This window comes from Pseudophryne corroboree, unplaced genomic scaffold (assembly GCF_028390025.1).
Source record: "Pseudophryne corroboree isolate aPseCor3 unplaced genomic scaffold, aPseCor3.hap2 scaffold_745, whole genome shotgun sequence".
In the NCBI taxonomy this organism is placed as follows: Eukaryota; Metazoa; Chordata; class Amphibia; order Anura; family Myobatrachidae; genus Pseudophryne; species Pseudophryne corroboree.
This window is the reverse complement of record NW_026970325.1, coordinates 67311-89419: the sequence shown is the minus strand read 5'-3', so window position 1 is coordinate 89419 and position 22109 is coordinate 67311. Positions and strand designations below refer to the sequence as shown.

The following is a 22109-nucleotide window of genomic DNA, read 5'->3' as shown; positions in this document are numbered from 1 at the left end:
AATCACACAGCGTGCCCCCCACCAACCACAAACCTCCCCCACCCCCCTGTATGACATAAACACCGCTAATTACACTTACACACAATAATTTCAGTTTGCGACCAGGAGCCGGCAATGTATGTGCACCCAAATGAAGCCACTGTACATGCCCTGCAGGCTGCTATGTACTGCACAGGTGCAACAAATTTAAATGCCCTATCTTTAAAATGGGGCATATTTTACTAAATTAAAAAAACCTGTAACTTTCTGTAAAACCTTAACCCCAAAAGGCACTACACTAACATAGGGGTGTAGAGTTGGATCTTGATCCAAGGCACCAACAGGCTAAAGCTTTGACTGTTCCCAGGATGCCTTGCACCGCCTCCTCTATAACCCTGCCCAGTGACGTAACTAGACCTTTGTGGTCCCCATAGCAAAATTCTGAATGGGCCCACCAGCACTCAACAAGAATGAGTGGCGTTTGGGGTCAGAAAAGTAGAGGGGAAGGGGTCTGACAGAGTAGGGGGCAGGACATGAATGAATAGAAACTGAGGTGTCCATTATATAAAGAAATATAGGCCCTCATTCCGAGTTGATCGGTCGCAAGGCGAATTTAGCAGAGTTACACACGCTAAGCCGCCGCCTACTTCCGTGGCGCTCACCTGATTGGCTGTGCGCTGTCTGTGCTGTGACAGCGCATCGCACAGCTCGGTCCATTAGTTTCAATGGTGGGAACTTTGCCGTCAGCGGTGGGGTTACCCGCGGTCAGCCGCTGACCGGCGGGTGACCTCACCGCTAGCCGCTAAGTTCCCACCATTGAATATAATGGACGGAGCTGTGCGATGCGCTGTCACAGCACAGACAGCGCACAGCCAATCAGGTGAGCGCCACGGAAGTAGCGCTTCCTGATTGGCTGAAGGGACTTCAGTGACAGGAGTCACGTGGTGTCCCGGCATTCGGGGTAAGGGGTCTCATGTGTCAGCATGGGACCCCTTTCAGTCCGGTGGTCCGTGTGTCCGTTTTCTTTTTTTGCCAAGTACGTGGATGTATCTCTGGACGTGGATGTACCTCTGGACGCTGGAAGGTGAGTATAATTTTTTTCACAGGTACCCTCGGATCGTCGGAGACCGTGGCAGTCGGCGTGTCAACATAGGTAAGTATGAATGTGTCGGCAGTGTGTAATAAAGTTTTACTGTCACGGTGTCTGTGTCCTGTTTTTATTTGGGTATTTTTTCCCCAGTAGAACTACAGGTACCAGCGGGCCCGTTTTTCTCCCGCATGCTGGTACTTGTGGTTCTCCAAGTACCAGTATGCGGGGGAGGCTTGCTGGGACTTGTAGTTCTTCTGGAAAAAACAATATTCTTGTCATTTTACTCTAGGCTATCAGCCTCCCATCCGCAGCCATTGGATGGGGGGGACAGCCTCGGGCTTCACCCCTTGCCCTTGGGTGGCTGGGGACCCCTTGATTGAAGGGGTCCCCACTCCCCCAGGGTACCCCGGCCAGGGGTGACTAGTTGGATATTTAATGCCACGGCCGCAGGGCACTGCATAAAAGTGACCCCCGGCTGTGGCATTATCTGTCCAGCTAGTGGAGCCCGATGCTGGTGTAAAAAATACGGGGGACCCCTACTCTTTTTGTCCCCCGTATTTTTTGCACCAGCACCAGGCGCAGAGCCCGGTGCTGGTTTTAAAAATACGGGGGATCCCTGCCCAATTTTCCCCCCGCATTTTTGGAACCAGGACCAGCTCGAAGAGCCCGAGGCTGGTTATGCTTTGGAGGGGGGACCCCACGCCATTTTTTTTTCCGTGTTTTTTCCGTTTTTTCCCGTTTTTTTAATTCGCGGCAAAATACGTCAAATTGTCCGTTTTTCGCCCGCGGGACTGTCGAATCCGTTTTTCATTGAATATGGTGAATTCCGGCAGCCACCTGCCGGAATTCACATGTCGAATTGTGTCGAATTTAAAAACGGCCATAATTTGCCGCGATTCGCCGTGAATTGCATATACCCCAAAGTAGCTTTTATGTAACCTTTTTAAACCTATTAGCATAGACCGAATCTCATCGTGTGTATAGGCCTTTAGTTCAACAACAGCATGGGACCAGTTAGTGTGTTTTGACCACTGCACAGCACCTGGTGTTATATAGTAAGCACCACTATGGCATAGTATACAGCATTATGGGCCTGATATGAGTGTGACCAGCGGTGATGTGGAATGCAGTAGGAGGTGCTGTTTAGCAAGCACCACTTCTATATTCACCATGCAGTATATTGTGTGAATATAGAAGTGTTGGTTGTGTTATGTATTAGAGTAATTATTGCAGCTCCCAGCTAAAATTGCCACAATGTAATTTAGTGACAAGCTGCAGAGATTAACCCTTTCTGTGGCTGCTGCACAACCTCTATTCATATCGCTGAATTAAATTAGGGAGATGTTCTCACCCCGCGAGCAAGCGCAGGTATATGCCACACTTATGGTAACATTGGATTTGCAGATATTTTCTTGCAGGGGTGTTTCTAAACAATTTGGCTTCAAATGCGAGATTTAAAAATGCGTGCCCCCCGCCACCATTGGCATTAAAAATTGTGCCCCTCCCCCATATATATATATATAAAAAAAACTATATTTGCATGAGCGCTCCGGACGGGATGGGGGGGCGTGACCTCGCAAAAATGGGTATGGTCTCCATAAAATGGGCGTAGCCTTTCAGGCAAAGACTACCTTACACCCCAGTTCTTGACCCTGCACCAACAGACCTCGGCCACCACAGGGAAAAAAGTACAGTCATTTCCACCATGTTAAGCCCCACACATTAATGCCCTTTGGAACATATTATGTCACTCACCACAATATCTGTGATACACTATGCCCTACAGTAAAGCTTCTAATTACTTTTACAAAAACTGCTCAATGCCAAGAGTTTCACGTGCTGGGTGTCATGCTCATTGCCAGGGGTTTCACTCTCTGGGTGTCATGCTCATTGCCAGGGGGAACGCAGTAGGAGGTGTTATATAGTAAGCACCACTATGGCATAGTATATAGCATTATATATATTGTGAGCACTGGTGATGTTGAGTGCAGTAGAGCTGCTGCTGGGTAATTACAATTGACTACAACCACCAATATATTCTGCTGCACTATATATATGCAAAGCTAATTCTGCTGGGTAATTACAATTGAATACAACCACCAATATATTCTGCTGCACTATATCTATATATGCAAGCTAATTCTGCTGGGTAATTACAATTGACTACAACCACCAATATATTCTGCTGCACTATATCTATATATGCAAAGCTAATTCTGCTGAGTAATTACAATTGACTACAACCACCATTATATTCTGCTGCACTATATCTATATATGCAATGCTAATTCTGCTGGGTAATGCAAATTGAAACATTATTGCATAGTATGTGATTTTGAAGTACTTTTTTAAAGTTTTGAATGATATAGACCCAGTTTAATCTTTGTGGAATGCCTGGTTGTTGTTTTTAAGGTAATTTATTGCCTGGCATTTGAGGGGGTGGGGGGTGGTTACAGATTTCAATTATTGGTTTCACTTGTAATAGTCTTCTACTTAAGTCCAATGGTGTAGGCTGTGCAAAGCCATTTGGCTGTGCATTTATTGATCTAAGCGTGCATTTTTATCAAAGCGTGATAAAATTGACACATAACAGCAGCGTTCAATCAGTATCAATTTATCTTCAGCTGATGTCGATTGTGAATTTACGTTTCTTCTCTTCTTGTCACCTACAGGTAATTACAATTGACTACAACCACCAATATATTCTGCTGCACTATATCTATATATGCAAAGCTAATTCTGCTGGGTAATGCAAATTGAAACATTATTGCATAGTATGCAATAATATAGTATGCATATAGCAGAGGATAGTTTCAATCTGCCTACCTCTGGGTTATGGGCCCAGAATGCTTTCATTGCAGTACTCTGCTGCACATGTAAGTGCAAGAAATCCTGAAGCACTCACTCATCATGGGAAAGTACCAATGTGTTTCTTCGTTGATTGATGGAAGAAACATCTTACAAAAACTCTCCAGATTATTGACTTTTAAAGTTTTTCTAGGAAACGTTCTAGATGAATGCTTATTAGCGTTTGTCAGAACATACGTTTGCAAAGTGTCTCTGTGGCGCAATCAGTTAGCGTGTTTGGTTATTAACCAAAAGGTTGGTGGTTCAATCCCACCCAGGGACGTAATTTACCTTGTTATCAGATTTTGGTGATCTTTAAGTAGACAAGTCAAAATTTCAAACCCCCTCTTATGGTGTAGGGTACCTGGCCTTCTCTGATGTAATCAGAGTTAGATTTGATTAAGTGATTTTATAAAAAAAAAACAGCTAGGAAGCACAATTTAGCAGTGGGTTGCAGAGAAAAAGAAATATGCTGGCAAAAAAATCCAATTGAGTGATTAAACAGCTCTTCATTTTCTGGCTTTATTTTTAAGCTAACAAATTTGTTCTCTGAAAAGTGTCCACAAAGCCAAGTATCTGATTAACACCTTTGTAGGGATGGTTTTTCACCTATTACTAAATTAAACTTGCTTCATTGGAAAGGCAGCAAGATGCATCGTCATTTCAATATCTACTGAAATAATACAGGTTGACACCAGGAAACATTAACGCCACTGCATCCTTGCTGCTTTCTCATGTGGAAGTCTGTTTAATGTGAAAACAAGGTGATATCTAATTAGCACACAGGTAAGGAATTAAGAAAATCTTTATTTAAGGGTGAAGATGTTTCTCACAAAATCGTTGCCCCAATGCATCATAGAAATTCAAGCTGGAAAGATGATTTTAATATATCACTTGTACATTTTGTATTCCTCTTCTGGTGACAATGTAGTTTGTTTTTGTCAATTACCATTTTAATAATAGGGTAAAGAAAATTAAGTGGATTTTTGAAAGAAAACAATACTGTCAATATACTATTAAACAAATTAAAATGGTAAAAGTTATTGTACTTTAAGTAAAAATAAAAGAGCTAAAATATCAATCCCAATTTTGGATTACTTTAATTAAAAAAAAATGCATATAGCAGAGGATAGTTTCAATCTGCCTACCTCTGGGTTATCGGCCCAGCATGCTTCCATTGCAGTACTCTGCTGCACATGTAAGTGCAAGAGATCCTGAAGCACTCACTCATCATGGGAAAGTACCAATGTGTTTCTTCGTTGGTTGATGAAAGAAACATCTTACAAAAACTCTCCAGATTATTGACTTTTTTAAGTTTTTCTAGGAAACGTTCTAGATGAATGCTTATTAGCCTTTGTCAGTATGTACTTTTTGCAAAGTGTCTCTGTGGCGCAATCGGTTAGTGTGTTCGGCTATTAACCAAAAGGTTGGTGTTTCAATCCCACCAAGGGACGTAATTGACCTTGTGATCAGATTTTGGTGATATTTAAGTCGACAAGTCAAAATTTCAAACCCCCTGTTATGGTGTGGGTACCTGGCCTTCCCTGATGTAATCAGAGTTAGATTTGATTCAGTGATTTTATAAAAACAGCTAGGAAGCACAATTTAGCAGTGGGTTGCAGAGAAAAAAAATATGCTGGCAGAAAAATCCAATTGAGTGATTAAACAGCTCTTCATTTTCTGGCTTTATTTTTATGCTAACAAATTTGTTCTCTGAAAAGTGTCCACAAAGCCAAGTCTCTGATTAACACCTTTGTAAGGATGGTTTTTCACCTATTACTAAATTAAACTTGCTTCATTGGAAAGGCAGCAAGATGCATCCTCATTTCAATGTCTACTGAAATAATACAGGTTGACACCAGGAAACATTAACGCCACTGCATCCTTGCTGCTTTCTCATGTGGAAGTCTGTTTAATGTGAAAACAAGGTGATATCTAATTAGCACACAGGTAAGGAATTAAGAAAATCTTTATTTAAGGGTGAAGATGTTTCTCACAAAATCGTTGCCCCAATGCATCATTGAAATTCAACCTGGAAAGATGATTTTAATATATCACTTGTACATTTTGTATTGCTCTTCTGGTGACAATGTAGTTTGTTTTTGTCAATTACCATTTTAATAATAGGGTAAAGAAAATTAAGTGGATTTTTGAAATAAAACAATACTGTCAATATACTATTAAAACAAATTAAAATTGTAAAAGTTATTGTACTTTAAGTAAAAATAAAAGAGCAAAAATATCAATCCCAGTTTTGGATTACTTTAATTAACAAAAAAAATGCATATAGCAAAGGATAGTTTCAATCTACCTACCTCTGGGTTATGGGCCCAGCATGCTTCCATTGCAGTACTCTGCTGCACATGTAAGTGCAAGAGATCCTGAAGCACTCACTCATCATGGGAAAGTACCAATGTGTTTCTTCGTTGGTTGATGGAAGAAACATCTTACAAAAACTCTCCAGATTATTGACTTTTTAAAGTTTTTCTAGGAAACGTTCTAGATGAATGCTTATTAGCCTTTGTCAGTACGTACTTTTTGCAAAGTGTATCTGTGGCGCAATCGGTTAGTGTGTTCGGCTATTAACCAAAAGGTTGGTAGTTCAATCCCACCCAGGGACGTAATTGACCTTGTGATCAGATTTTGGTGATATTTAAGTCGACAAGTCAAAATTTCAAACCCCCTGTTATGGTGTGGGTAGCTGGCCTTCCCTGATGTAATCAGAGTTAGATCTGATTCCGTGATTTTATAAAAACAGCTAGGAAGCACAATTTAGCAGTGGGTTGCAGAGAAAAAAAATATGCTGGCAGAAAAATCCAATTGAGTGATTAAACAGCTCTTCATTTTCTGGCTTTATTTTTATGCTAACAAATTTGTTCTCTGAAAAGTGTCCACAAAGCCAAGTCTCTGATTAACACCTTTGTAAGGATGGTTTTTCACCTATTACTAAATTAAACTTGCTTCATTGGAAAGGCAGCAAGATGCATCCTCATTTCAATGTCTACTGAAATAATACAGGTTGACACCAGGAAACATTAACGCCACTGCATCCTTGCTGCTTTCTCATGTGGAAGTCTGTTTAATGTGAAAACAAGGTGATATCTAATTAGCACACAGGTAAGGAATTAAGAAAATCTTTATTTAAGGGTGAAGATGTTTCTCACAAAATCGTTGCCCCAATGCATCATTGAAATTCAACCTGGAAAGATGATTTTAATATATCACTTGTACATTTTGTATTGCTCTTCTGGTGACAATGTAGTTTGTTTTTGTCAATTACCATTTTAATAATAGGGTAAAGAAAATTAAGTGGATTTTTGAAAGAAAACAATACTGTCAATATACTATTAAACAAATTAAAATGGTAAAAGTTATTGTACTTTAAGTAAAAATAAAAGAGCTAAAATATCAATCCCAATTTTGGATTACTTTAATTAAAAAAAAATGCATATAGCAGAGGATAGTTTCTATCTGCCTACCTCTGGGTTATCGGCCCAGCATGCTTCCATTGCAGTACTCTGCTGCACATGTAAGTGCAAGAGATCCTGAAGCACTCACTCATCATGGGAAAGTACCAATGTGTTTCTTCGTTGGTTGATGGAAGAAACATTTTACAAAAACTCTCCAGATTATTGACTTTTTTAAGTTTTTCTAGGAAACGTTCTAGATGAATGCTTATTAGCCTTTGTCAGTATGTACTTTTTGCAAAGTGTCTCTGTGGCGCAATCGGTTAGTGTGTTTGGCTATTAACCAAAAGGTTGGTGGTTCAATCCCACCCAGGGACGTAATTGACCTTGTGATCAGATTTTGGTGATATTTAAGTCGACAAGTCAAAATTTCAAACCCCCTGTTATGGTGTGGGTACCTGGCCTTCCCTGATGTAATCAGAGTTAGATTTGATTCAGTGATTTTATAAAAACAGCTAGGAAGCACAATTTAGCAGTGGGTTGCAGAGAAAAAAAATATGCTGGCAGAAAAATCCAATTGAGTGATTAAACAGCTCTTCATTTTCTGGCTTTATTTTTATGCTAACAAATTTGTTCTCTGAAAAGTGTCCACAAAGCCAAGTCTCTGATTAACACCTTTGTAAGGATGGTTTTTCACCTATTACTAAATTAAACTTGTTTCATTGGAAAGGCAGCAAGATGCATCCTCATTTCAATGTCTACTGAAATAATACAGGTTGACACCAGGAAACATTAACGCCACTGCATCCTTGCTGCTTTCTCATGTTGAAGTCTGTTTAATGCGAAAACAAGGTGATATCTAATTAGCACACAGGTAAGGAATTAAGAAAATCTTTATTTAAGGGTGAAGATGTTTCTCACAAAATCGTTGCCCCAATGCATCATTGAAATTCAAGCTGGAAAGATGATTTTAATATATCACTTGTACATTTTGTATTGCTCTTCTGGTGACAATGTAGTTTGTTTTTGTCAATTACCATTTTAATAATAGGGTAAAGAAAATTAAGTGGATTTTTGAAAGAAAACAATACTGTCAATATACTATTAAAACAAATTAAAATGGTAAAAGTTATTGTACTTTAAGTAAAAATAAAAGAGCCAAAATATCAATCCCAGTTTTGAATTACTTTAATTAACAAAAAAAAATTGCATATAGCAGAGGATAGTTTCAATCTGCCTACCTCTGGGTTATGGGCCCAGCATGCTTCCGTTGCTGTACTCTGCTGCACATGTAAGTGCAAGAGATCCTGAAGCACTCACTCATCATGGGAAAGTACCAATGTGTTTCTTCGTTGGTTGATGGAAGAAACATTTTACAAAAACTCTCCAGATTATTGACTTTTTAAAGTTTTTCTAGGAAAAGTTCTAGATGAATGCTTATTAGCCTTTGTCAGTATGTACTTTTTGCAAAGTGTCTCTGTGGCGCAATCGGTTAGTGTGTTCGGCTATTAACCAAAAGGTTGGTGGTTCAATCCCACCCAGGGACGTAATTGACCTTGTGATCAGATTTTGGTGATATTTAAGTCGACAAGTCAAAATTTCAAACCCCCTGTTATGGTGTGGGTACCTGGCCTTCCCTGATGTAATCAGAGTTAGATTTGATTCAGTGATTTTATAAAAACAGCTAGGAAGCACAATTTAGCAGTGGGTTGCAGAGAAAAAAAATATGCTGGCAGAAAAATCCAATTGAGTGATTAAACAGCTCTTCATTTTCTGGCTTTATTTTTATGCTAACAAATTTGTTCTCTGAAAAGTGTCCACAAAGCCAAGTCTCTGATTAACACCTTTGTAAGGATGGTTTTTCACCTATTACTAAATTAAACTTGTTTCATTGGAAAGGCAGCAAGATGCATCCTCATTTCAATGTCTACTGAAATAATACAGGTTGACACCAGGAAACATTAACGCCACTGCATCCTTGCTGCTTTCTCATGTTGAAGTCTGTTTAATGCGAAAACAAGGTGATATCTAATTAGCACACAGGTAAGGAATTAAGAAAATCTTTATTTAAGGGTGAAGATGTTTCTCACAAAATCGTTGCCCCAATGCATCATTGAAATTCAAGCTGGAAAGATGATTTTAATATATCACTTGTACATTTTGTATTGCTCTTCTGGTGACAATGTAGTTTGTTTTTGTCAATTACCATTTTAATAATAGGGTAAAGAAAATTAAGTGGATTTTTGAAAGAAAACAATACTGTCAATATACTATTAAAACAAATTAAAATGGTAAAAGTTATTGTACTTTAAGTAAAAATAAAAGAGCCAAAATATCAATCCCAGTTTTGAATTACTTTAATTAACAAAAAAAATTGCATATAGCAGAGGATAGTTTCAATCTGCCTACCTCTGGGTTATGGGCCCAGCATGCTTCCGTTGCTGTACTCTGCTGCACATGTAAGTGCAAGAGATCCTGAAGCACTCACTCATCATGGGAAAGTACCAATGTGTTTCTTCGTTGGTTGATGGAAGAAACATCTTACAAAAACTCTCCAGATTATTGACTTTTTAAAGTTTTTCTAGGAAACGTTCTAGATGAATGCTTATTAGCCTTTGTCAGTATGTACTTTTTGCAAAGTGTCTCTGTGGCGCAATTGGTTAGTGTGTACGGCTATTAACCAAAAGGTTGGTGGTTAAATCCTACCCAGGGACGTAATTGACCTTGTGATCAGATTTTGGTGATATTTAAGTAGACAAGTCAAAATTTCAAGCCCCCTCTTATGGTGTAGGGTACCTGGCCTTCTCTGATGTAATCAGAGTTAGATTTGATTCAGTGATTTTATAAAAAACAGCTAGGAAGCACAATTTAGCAGTGGGTTGCAGAGAAAAAAAATATGCTGGCAGAAAAATCCAATTGAGTGATTAAACAGCTCTTCATTTTCTGGCTTTATTTTTATGCTAACAAATTTGTTCTCTGAAAAGTGTCCACAAAGCCAAGTCTCTGATTAACACCTTTGTAAGGATGGTTTTTCACCTATTACTAAATTAAACTTGCTTCATTGGAAAGGCAGCAAGATGCATCCTCATTTCAATGTCTACTGAAATAATACAAGTTGACACCAGGAAACATTAACGCCACTGCATCCTTGCTGCTTTCTCATGTGGAAGTCTGTTTAATATGAAAACAAGGTGATATCTAATTAGCACACAGGTAAGGAATTAAGAAAATCTTTATTTAAGGGTGAAGATGTTTCTCACAAAATCGTTGCCCCAATGCATCATTGAAATTCAAGCTGGAAATATGATTTTAATATATCACTTGTACATTTTGTATTGCTCTTCTGGTGACAATGTAGTTTGTTTTTGTCAATTACCATTTTAATAATAGGGTAAAGAAAATTAAGTGGATTTTTGAAAGAAAACAATACTGTCAATATACTATTAAAACAAATTAAAATGGTAAAAGTTATTGTACTTTAAGTAAAAATAAAAGAGCCAAAATATCAATCCCAGTTTTGGATTACTTTAATTAACAAACAAAAAAATGCATATAGCAGAGGATAGTTTCAATCTGCCTACCTCTGGGTTATGGGCCCAGCATGCTTCCATTGCTGTACTCTGCTGCACATATAAGTGCAAGAGATCCTGAAGCACTCACTCATCATTGGAAAGTACCAATGTGTTTCTTCGTTGGTTGATAGAAGAAACATCTTACAAAAACTCTCCAGATTATTGACTTTTTTAAGTTTTTCTAGGAAACGTTTTAGATGAATGCTTATTAGTATTTGTCAGTATGTACTTTTGGAAAGTGTCTCTGTGGCGCAATCAGTTAGTGTGTACGGCTATTAACCAAAAGGTTGGTGGTTCAATCCCACCCAGGGACGTAATTGACCTTGTATTCAGATTTTGGTGATCTTTAAGTAGACAAGTCAAATTTCATACCCCCTGTTATGGTGTAGGGTACCTGGCCTTCTCTGATGTAATCAGAGTTAGATTTGATTCAGTGATTTTATAAAAACAGCTAGGAAGCACAATTTAGCAGTGGGTTGCAGAGAAAAAGAAATATGCTGGCAAAAAAATCAAATTGCGTGATTAAACAGCTCTTCATTTTCTGGCTTTATTTTTATGCTAACAAATTTGTTCTCTGAAAAGTGTCCACAAAGCCAAGTCTCTGATTAACACCTTTGTAGGGATGGTTTTTCACCTATTACTAAATTAAACTTGCTTCATTGGAAAGGCAGCAAGATGCATCCTCATTTCAATGTCTACTGAAATAATACAGGTTGACACCAGGAAACATTAACGCCACTGCATCCTTGCTGCTTTCTCATGTGGAAGTCTGTTTAATGTGAAAACAAGGTGATATCTAATTAGCACACAGGTAAGGAATTAAGAAAATCTTTATTTAAGGGTGAAGATGTTTCTCACAAAATCGTTGCCCCAATGCATCATTGAAATTCAAGCTGGAAATATGATTTTAATATATCACTTGTACATTTTGTATTGCTCTTCTGGTGACAATGTAGTTTGTTTTTGTCAATTACCATTTTAATAATAGGGTAAAGAAAATTAAGTGGATTTTTGAAAGAAAACAATACTGTCAATATACTATTAAAACAAATTAAAATGGTAAAAGTTATTGTACTTTAAGTAAAAATAAAAGAGCCAAAATATCAATCCCAGTTTTGGATTACTTTAATTAACAAACAAAAAAATGCATATAGCAGAGGATAGTTTCAATCTGCCTACCTCTGGGTTATGGGCCCAGCATGCTTCCATTGCTGTACTCTGCTGCACATATAAGTGCAAGAGATCCTGAAGCACTCACTCATCATGGGAAAGTACCAATGTGTTTCTTCGTTGGTTGATAGAAGAAACATCTTACAAAAACTCTCCAGATTATTGACTTTTTTAAGTTTTTCTAGGAAACGTTTTAGATGAATGCTTATTAGCATTTGTCAGTATGTGCTTTTGGAAAGTGTCTCTGTGGCGCAATCAGTTAGTGTGTACGGCTATTAACCAAAAGGTTGGTGGTTCAATCCCACCCAGGGACGTAATTGACCTTGTATTCAGATTTTGGTGATCTTTAAGTAGACAAGTCAAATTTCATACCCCCTGTTATGGTGTAGGGTACCTGGCCTTCTCTGATGTAATCAGAGTTAGATTTGATTCAGTGATTTTATAAAAACAGCTAGGAAGCACAATTTAGCAGTGGGTTGCAGAGAAAAAGAAATATGCTGGCAAAAAAATCAAATTGCGTGATTAAACAGCTCTTCATTTTCTGGCTTTATTTTTATGCTAACAAATTTGTTCTCTGAAAAGTGTCCACAAAGCCAAGTCTCTGATTAACACCTTTGTAGGGATGGTTTTTCACCTATTACTAAAGTAAACTTGCTTCATTGGAAAGGCAGCAAGATGCATCCTCATTTCAATGTCTACTGAAATAATACAGGTTGACACCAGGAAACATTAACGCCACTGCATCCTTGCTGCTTTCTCATGTGGAAGTCTGTTTAATGTGAAAACAAGGTGATATCTAATTAGCACACAGGTAAGGAATTACGAAAATCTTTATTTAAGGGTGAAGATGTTTCTCACAAAATTGTTGCCCCAATGCATCATTGAAATTCAAGCTGGAAAGATGATTTTAATATATCACTTGTACATTTTGTATTGCTCTTCTGGTGACAATGTAGTTTGTTTTTGTCAATTACCATTTTAATAATAGGGTAAAGAAAATTAAGTGGATTTTTGAAAGAAAACAATACTGTCAATATACTATTCAAACAAATTAAAATGGTAAAAGTTATTGTACTTTAAGTAAAAATAAAAGAGACAAAATATCAATCCCAGTTTTGGATTACTTTAATTAACAAAAAAAAATGCATATAGCAGAGGATAGTTTCAATCTGCCTACCTCTGGGTTATGGGCCCAGCATGCTTCCATTGCAGTGCTCTGCTGCACATGTAAGTGCAAGAGATCCTGAAGCACTCACTCATCATGGGAATGTACCAATGTGTTTCTTCGTTGGTTGATGGAAGAAACATCTTACAAAAACTCTCCAGATTATTGACTTTTTTAAGTTTTTCTAGGAAACGTTTTAGATGAATGCTTATTAGCATTTGTCAGTATGTACTTTTGCAAAGTGTCTCTGTGGCGCAATCAGTTAGTATGTACGGCTATTAACCAAAAGGTTGGTGGTTCAATCCCACCCAGGGACGTAATTGACCTTGTTATCAGATTTTGGTGATCTTTAAGTAGACAAGTCAAAATTTCAAACCCCCTGTTATGGTGTAGGGTACCTGGCCTTCTCTGATGTAATCAGAGTTAGATTTGATTCAGTGATTTTATAAAAACAGCTAGGAAGCACAATTTAGCAGTGGGTTGCAGAGAAAAAAAATATGCTGGCAGAAAAATCCAATTGAGTGATTAAACAGCTCTTCATTTTCTGGCTTTATTTTTATGCTAACAAATTTGTTCTCTGAAAAGTGTCCACAAAGCCAAGTCTCTGATTAACACCTTTTTAAGGATGGTTTTTCACCTATTACTAAATTGCACCTCAATTATTTTCTTTACCCTATTATTAAAATGGTAATTGACAAAAACAAACTACATTGTCACCAGAAGAGCAATACAAAATGTACAAGTGATATATTAAAATCATATTTCCAGCTTGAATTTCAATGATGCATTGGGGCAACGATTTTGTGAGAAACATCTTCACCCTTAAATAAAGATTTTCTTAATTCCTTACCTGTGTGCTAATTAGATATCACCTTGTTTTCACATTAAACAGACTTCCACATGAGAAAGCAGCAAGGATGCAGTGGCATTAATGTTTCCTGGTGTCAACTTGCATTATTTCAGTAGACATTGAAATGAGGATGCATCTTGCTGCCTTTCCAATGAAGCAAGTTTAATTTAGTAATAGGTGAAAAACCATCCCTACAAAGGTGTTAATCAGAGACTTGGCTTTGTGGACACTTTTCAGAGAACAAATTTGTTAGCATAAAAATAAAGCCAGAAATGAAGAGCTGTTTAATCACTCAATTGGATTTTTAGAGCTACGCATTGGAAAATTCAGGGCTATACCGTGTAGATGAAGCACTAACAGGAGGTTTTAAAATTTTCATTCTAGTGTCCTTCGTTTGGGAGAAAAATGCAAAGGTACAAGACAGCTTTTCCTTGCCAATATCTCTCTTTTGCAAAGAGCTACGCATTGGAAAATTCAGGGCTATACCGTGTAGATGAAGAACTAACAGGAGGCTTTAAAATTTTCATTCTAGTGTCCTTCGTTTGGGAGAAAAATGCAAAGGTACAAGACAGCTTTTCCTTGCCAATATCTCTCTTTTGCAAAGAGCTACGCATTGGAAAATTCAGGTCTATGTCGTGTAGATGATGGCCTAACAGGTGGCTTTAAAATTTTCTTTCTAGTGTCCTTCGTTTGGGAGAAAAATGCAAAGGTACAAGACAGCTTTTCCTTGCCAATATCTCTCTTTTGCAAAGAGCTACGCATTGGAACATTCAGGGCTATGTCGTGTAGATGATGGCCTAACAGGAGGCTTTAAAATTTTCTTTCTAGTGACCTTCGTTTGGGAGAAAAATGCAAAGGTACAAGACAGCTTTTCCTTGCCAATATCTCTCTTTTGCAAAGAGCTGCGCATTGGAAAATTCAGGACTATGTCGTGTAGATGATGACCTAACAGGATGCTTTAAAATTTTCTTTCTAGTGTCCTTCGTTTGGGAGAAAAATGCAAAGGTACAAGACAGCTTTTCCTTGCCAATATCTCTCTTTTGCAAAGAGCTGCGCATTGGAAAATTCAGGGCTATGTCGTGTAGATGATGGCCTAACAGGAGGCTTTACAATTTTCTTTCTAGTGTCTTTCGTTTGGGAGAAAAATGCAAAGGTACAAGACAGTTTTTCCTTGCCAATATCTCTCTTTTGCAAAGAGCTACACATTGGAAAATTAAGGGCTATGTCGTGTAGATGATGGCCTAACAGGAGGCTTTAAAATTATCTTTCTAGTGTCCTTCGTTTGGAAGAAAAATGCAAAGGTACAAGACAGCTTTTCCTTGCCAATATCTCTCTTTTGCAAAGAGCTACGCATTGGAAAATTCAGGGCTATGTCGTGTAGATGATGGCCTAACAGGAGGCTTTAAAATTATCTTTCTAGTGTCCTTCGTTTGGAAGAAAAATGCAAAGGTACAAGACAGCTTTTCCTTGCCAATATCTCTCTTTTGCAAAGAGCTACGCTTTGGAAAATTCAGGGCTATGTCGTGTAGATGATGGCCTAACAGGAGGCTTTAAAATTTTCTTTTTAGTGACCTTCGTTTGGGAGAAACATGCAAAGGTACAAGACAGCTTTTCCTTGCCAATATCTCTCTTTTGCAAAGAGCTGCGCATTGGAAAATTCAGGGCTATGTCGTGTAGATGATGGCCTAACAGGAGGCTTTAAAATTTTCTTTCTAGTGTCCTTAGTTTGGGAGAAAAATGCAAAGGTACAAGACAGCTTTTCCTTGCCAGTATCTCTCTTTTGCAAAGAGCTGCGCATTGGAAAATTCAGGGCTATGTCGTGTAGATGATGGCCTAACAGGAGGCTTTAAAATTATCTTTCTAGTGTCCTTCGTTTGGGAGAAAAATGCAAAGGTACAAGACAGCTTTTCCTTGCCAATATCTCTCTTTTGCAAAGAGCTACGCATTGGAAAATTCAGGGCTATGTCGTGTAGATGATGGCCTAACAGGAGGCTTTAAAATTTTCTTTCTAGTGTCCTTCGTTTGGGAGAAAAATGCAAAGGTACAAGACAGCTTTTCCTTGCCAATATCTCTCTTTTGCAAAGAGCTGCGCATTGGAAAATTCAGGGCTATGTCGTGTAGATGATGGCCTAACAGGAGGCTTTAAAATTTTCTTTCTAGTGACCTTCGTTTGGGAGAAAAATGCAAAGGTACAATACAGCTTTTCCTTGCCAATATCTCTCTTTTTTGCAAAGAGCTGCGCATTGGAAAATTCAGGACTATGTCGTGTAGATGATGGCCTAACAGGAGGCTTTAAAATTTTCTTTCTAGTGTCCTTCGTTTGGGAGAAAAATGCAAAGGTACAAGACAGCTTTTCCTTGCCAATATCTCTCTTTTGCAAAGAGCTGCGCATTGGAAAATTCAGGACTATGTCGTGTAGATGATGGCCTAACAGGAGGCTCTAAAATTTTCTTTCTAGTGTCCTTCGTTTGGGAGAAAAATGCAAAGGTACAAGACAGCTTTTCCTTGCCAATATCTCTCTTTTGCAAAGAGCTACGCATTGGAAAATTCAGCTAGCTGTTTTTATAAAATCACTGAATCAAATCTAACTCTGATTACATCAGAGAAGGCCAGCTACCCTACACCATAACAGGGGGTTTGAAATTTTGACTTGTCTACTTAAAGATCACCAAAATCTGATAACAAGGTCAATTAGGTCCCTGGGTGGGATTGAACCACCAACCTTTTGGTTAATAGCCGCACATACTAACTGATTGCGCCACAGAGACACTTTGCAAAAGTCCATACTGACAAAGGCTAATAAGCATTCATCTAAAACGTTTCCTAGAAAAACTTTAAAAAGTCAATAATCTGGAGAGTTTTTGTAAGATGTTTCTTCCATCAACCAACGAAGAAACACATTGGTACTTTCCCATGATGAGTGAGTGCTTCAGGATCTCTTGAACTTACATGTGCAGCAGAGTACTGCAATGGAAGCATGCTGGGCCCATAACCCAGAGGTAGGCAGATTGAAACTATCCTCTGCTATATGCATTTTTTTTTGTTAATTAAAGTAATCCAAAACTGGGATTGATATTTTGGCTCTTTTATTTTTACTTAAAGTACAATAACTTTTACCATTTTAATTTGTTTTAATAGTATATTGACAGTATTGTTTTCTTTCAAAAATCCACTTCATTTTCTTTACCCTATTATTAAAATGGTAATTGACAAAAACAAACTACATTGTCACCAGAAGAGCAATACAAAATGTACAAGTGATATATTAAAATCATCTTTCCAGCTTGAATTTCAATGATGCATTGGGTCAACAATTTTGTGAGAAACATCTTCACCCTTAAATAAAGATTTTCTTAATTCCTTACCTGTGTGCTAATTAGATATCACCTTGTTTTCACATTAAACAGACTTCCACATGAGAAAGCAGCAAGGATGCAGTGGCGTTAATGTTTCCTGGTGTCAACCTGTATTATTTCAGTAGACATTGAAATGAGGATACATCTTGCTGCCTTTCCAATGAAGCAAGTTTAATTTAGTAATAGGTGAAAAACCATCCCTACAAAGGTGTTAATCAGAGACTTGGCTTTGTGGACACTTTTCAGAGAACAAATTTGTTAGCATAAAAATAAAGCCAGAAAATGAAGAGCTGTTTAATCACGCAATTTGATTTTTTTGCCAGCATATTTCTTTTTCTCTGCAACCCACTGCTAAATTGTGCTTCCTAGATGTTTTTATAAAATCACTGAATCAAATCTAACTCTGATTACATCAGAGAAGGCCAGGTACCCTACACCATAACAGGGGGTATGAAATTTGACTTGTCTACTTAAAGATCACCAAAATCTGATAACAAGGTCAATTACGTCCCTGGGTGGGATTGAACCACCAACCTTTTGGTTAATAGCCGTACACACTAACTGATTGCGCCACAGAGACACTTTGCAAAACTACATACTGACAAATGCTAATAAGCATTCATCTAAAACGTTTCCTAGAAAAACTTTAAAAAGTCAATAATCTGGAGAGTTTTTGTAAGATGTTTCTTCTATCAACCAACGAAGAAACACATTGGTACTTTCCCATGATGAGTGAGTGCTTCAGGATCTCTTGCACTTACATGTGCAGCAGAGTACAGCAATGGAAGCATGCTGGGCCCATAACCCAGAGGTAGGCAGATTGAAACTATCCTCTGCTATATGCATTTTTTTGTTTGTTAATTAAAGTAATCCAAAACTGGGATTGATATTTTGGCTCTTTTATTTTTACTTAAAGTACAATAACTTTTACCATTTTAATTTGTTTTAATAGTATATTGACAGTATTGTTTTCTTTCAAAAATCCACTTAATTTTCTTTACCCTATTATTAAAATGGTAATTGACAAAAACAAACTACATTGTCACCAGAAGAGCAATACAAAATGTACAAGTGATATATTAAAATCATCTTTCCAGCTTGAATTTCAATGATGCATTGGGGCAACGATTTTGTGAGAAACATCTTCACCCTTAAATAAAGATTTTCTTAATTCCTTACCTGTGTGCTAATTAGATATCACCTTGTTTTCACATTAAACAGACTTCCACATGAGAAAGCAGCAAGGATGCAGTGGCGCTAATGTTACCTGGTGTCAACCTGTATTATTTCAGTAGACATTGAAATGAGGATGCATCTTGCTGCCTTTCCAATGAAGCAAGTTTAATTTAGTAATAGGTGAAAAACCATCCTTACAAAGGTGTTAATCAGAGACTTGGCTTTGTGGACACTTTTCAGAGAACAAATTTGTTAGCATAAAGATAAAGCCAGAAAATAAAGAGCTGTTTAATCACTCAATTGGATTTTTCTGCCAGCATATTTTTTTTCTCTGCAACCCACTGCTAAATTGTGCTTCCTAGCTGTTTTTATAAAATCACTGAATCAAATCTAACTCTGATTACATCAGAGAAGGCCAGGTACCCTACACCATAACAGGGGGTTTGAAATTTTGACTTGTCTACTTAAAGATCACCAAAATCTGATAACAAGGTCAATTAGGTCCCTGGGTGGGATTGAACCACCAACCTTTTGGTTAATAGCCGTACACACTAACTGATTGCGCCACAGAGACACTTTGCAAAAAGTCCATACTGACAAAGGCTAATAAGCATTCATCTAAAACGTTTCCTAGAAAAACTTTAAAAAGTCAATAATCTGGAGAGTTTTTGTAAGATGTTTCTTCCATCAACCAACGAAGAAACACATTGGTACTTTCCCATGATGAGTGAGTGCTTCAGGATCTCTTGAACTTACATGTGCAGCAGAGTACTGCAATGGAAGCATGCTGGGCTCATAACCGAGAGGTAGGCAGATTGAAACTATCCTCTGCTATATGCATTTTTTTTTTGTTAATTAAAGTAATCCAAAACTGGGATTGATATTTTGTCTCTTTTATTTTTACTTAAAGTACAATAACTTTTACCATTTTAATTTGTTTTAATAGTATATTGACAGTATTGTTTTCTTTCAAAAATCCACTTCATTTTCTTTACCCTATTATTAAAATGGTAATTGACAAAAACAAACTACATTGTCACCAGAAGAGCAATACAAAATGTACAAGTGATATATTAAAATCATCTTTCCAGCTTGAATTTCAATGTTGCATTGGGTCAACAATTTTGTGAGAAACATCTTCACCCTTAAATAAAGATTTTCTTAATTCCTTACCTGTGTGCTAATTAGATATCACCTTGTTTTCACATTAAACAGACTTCCACATGAGAAAGCAGCAAGGATGCAGTGGCGTTAATGTTTCCTGGTGTCAACCTGTATTATTTCAGTAGACATTGAAATGAGGATACATCTTGCTGCCTTTCCAATGAAGCAAGTTTAATTTAGTAATAGGTGAAAAACCATCCCTACAAAGGTGTTAATCAGAGACTTGGCTTTGTGGACACTTTTCAGAGAACAAATTTGTTAGCATAAAAATAAAGCCAGAAAATGAAGAGCTGTTTAATCACGCAATTTGATTTTTTTGCCAGCATATTTCTTTTTCTCTGCAACCCACTGCTAAATTGTGCTTCCTAGATGTTTTTATAAAATCACTGAATCAAATCTAACTCTGATTACATCAGAGAAGGCCAGGTACCCTACACCATAACAGGGGGTATGAAATTTGACTTGTCTACTTAAAGATCACCAAAATCTGATAACAAGGTCAATTACGTCCCTGGGTGGGATTGAACCACCAACCTTTTGGTTAATAGCCGTACATACTAACTGATTGCGCCACAGAGACACTTTGCAAAAGTACATACTGACAAATGCTAATAAGCATTCATCTAAAACGTTTCCTAGAAAAACTTAAAAAAGTCAATAATCTGGAGAGTTTTTGTAAGATGTTTCTTCTATCAACCAACGAAGAAACACATTGGTACTTTCCCATGATGAGTGAGTGCTTCAGGATCTCTTGCACTTACATGTGCAGCAGAGTACAGCAATGGAAGCATGCTGGGCCCATAACCCAGAGGTAGGCAGGTTGAAACTATCCTCTGCTATATGCATTTTTTTGTTTGTTAATTAAAGTAATCCAAAACTGGGATTGATATTTTGGCTCTTTTATTTTTACTTAAAGTACAATAACTTTTACCATTTTAATTTGTTTTAATAGTATATTGACAGTATTGTTTTCTTTCAAAAATCCACTTAATTTTCTTTACCCTATTATTAAAATGGTAATTGACAAAAACAAACTACATTGTCACCAGAAGAGCAATACAAAATGTACAAGTGATATATTAAAATCATATTTCCAGCTTGAATTTCAATGATGCATTGTGGCAACGATTTTGTGAGAAACATCTTCACCCTTAAATAAAGATTTTCTTAATTCCTTACCTGTGTGCTAATTAGATATCACCTTGTTTTCATATAAAACAGACTTCCACATGAGAAAGCAGCAAGGATGCAGTTTCGTTAATGTTTCCTGGTGTCAACTTGTATTATTTTAGTAGACATTGAAATGAGGATGCATCTTGCTGCCTTTCCAATGAAGCAAGTTTAATTTAGTAATAGGTGAAAAACCATCCTTACAAAGGTGTTAATCAGAGACTTGGCTTTGTGGACACTTTTCAGAGAACAAATTTGTTAGCATAAAAATAAAGCCAGAAAATGAAGAGCTGTTTAATCACTCAATTGGATTTTTCTGCCAGCATATTTTTTTTCTCTGCAACCCACTGCTAAATTGTGCTTCCTAGCTGTTTTTATAAAATCACTGAATCAAATCTAACTCTGATTACATCAGAGAAGGCCAGGTACCCTACACCATAACAGGGGGTTTGAAATTTTGACTTGTCTACTTAAAGATCACCAAAATCTGATAACAAGGTCAATTAGGTCCCTGGATGGGATTGAACCACCAACCTTATGGTTAATAGCCGTACATACTAACTGATTGCGCCACAGAGACACTTTGCGAAAGTCCATACTGACAAAGGCTAATAAGCATTCATCTAAAACGTTTCCTAGAAAAACTTTAAAAAGTCAATAATCTGGAGAGTTTTTGTAAGATGTTTCTTCCATCAACCAACGAAGAAACACATTGGTACTTTCCCATGATGAGTGAGTGCTTCAGGATCTCTTGAACTTACATGTGCAGCAGAGTACTGCAATGGAAGCATGCTGGGCCCATAACCCAGAGGTAGGCAGATTGAAACTATCCTCTGCTATATGCATTTTTTTTTTGTTAATTAAAGTAATCCAAAACTGGGATTGATATTTTGTCTCTTTTATTTTTACTTAAAGTACAATAACTTTTACCATTTTAATTTGTTTTAATAGTATATTGACAGTATTGTTTTCTTTCAAAAATCCACTTCATTTTCTTTACCCTATTATTAAAATGGTAATTGACAAAAACAAACTACATTGTCACCAGAAGAGCAATACAAAATGTACAAGTGATATATTAAAATCATCTTTCCAGCTTGAATTTCAACGATGCATTGGGTCAACAATTTTGTGAGAAACATCTTCACCCTTAAATAAAGATT

The 22109-nt window shown here is 37.3% G+C and overlaps 2 non-coding genes across 2 annotated transcripts; both read left to right on the top strand.

Annotated features, from left to right (window-relative positions):
- Positions 1–4125: 4125 nt before the first annotated feature.
- On the top strand, positions 4126–4199 carry TRNAN-AUU (transfer RNA asparagine (anticodon AUU)). Its single transcript has one exon. It is a non-coding gene; the product is annotated as a tRNA-Asn (tRNA).
- A 3428-nt stretch (positions 4200–7627) lies between these two features.
- On the top strand, positions 7628–7701 carry TRNAN-AUU (transfer RNA asparagine (anticodon AUU)). The gene has a single exon. It is a non-coding gene; the product is annotated as a tRNA-Asn (tRNA).
- Positions 7702–22109: the final 14408 nt, after the last annotated feature.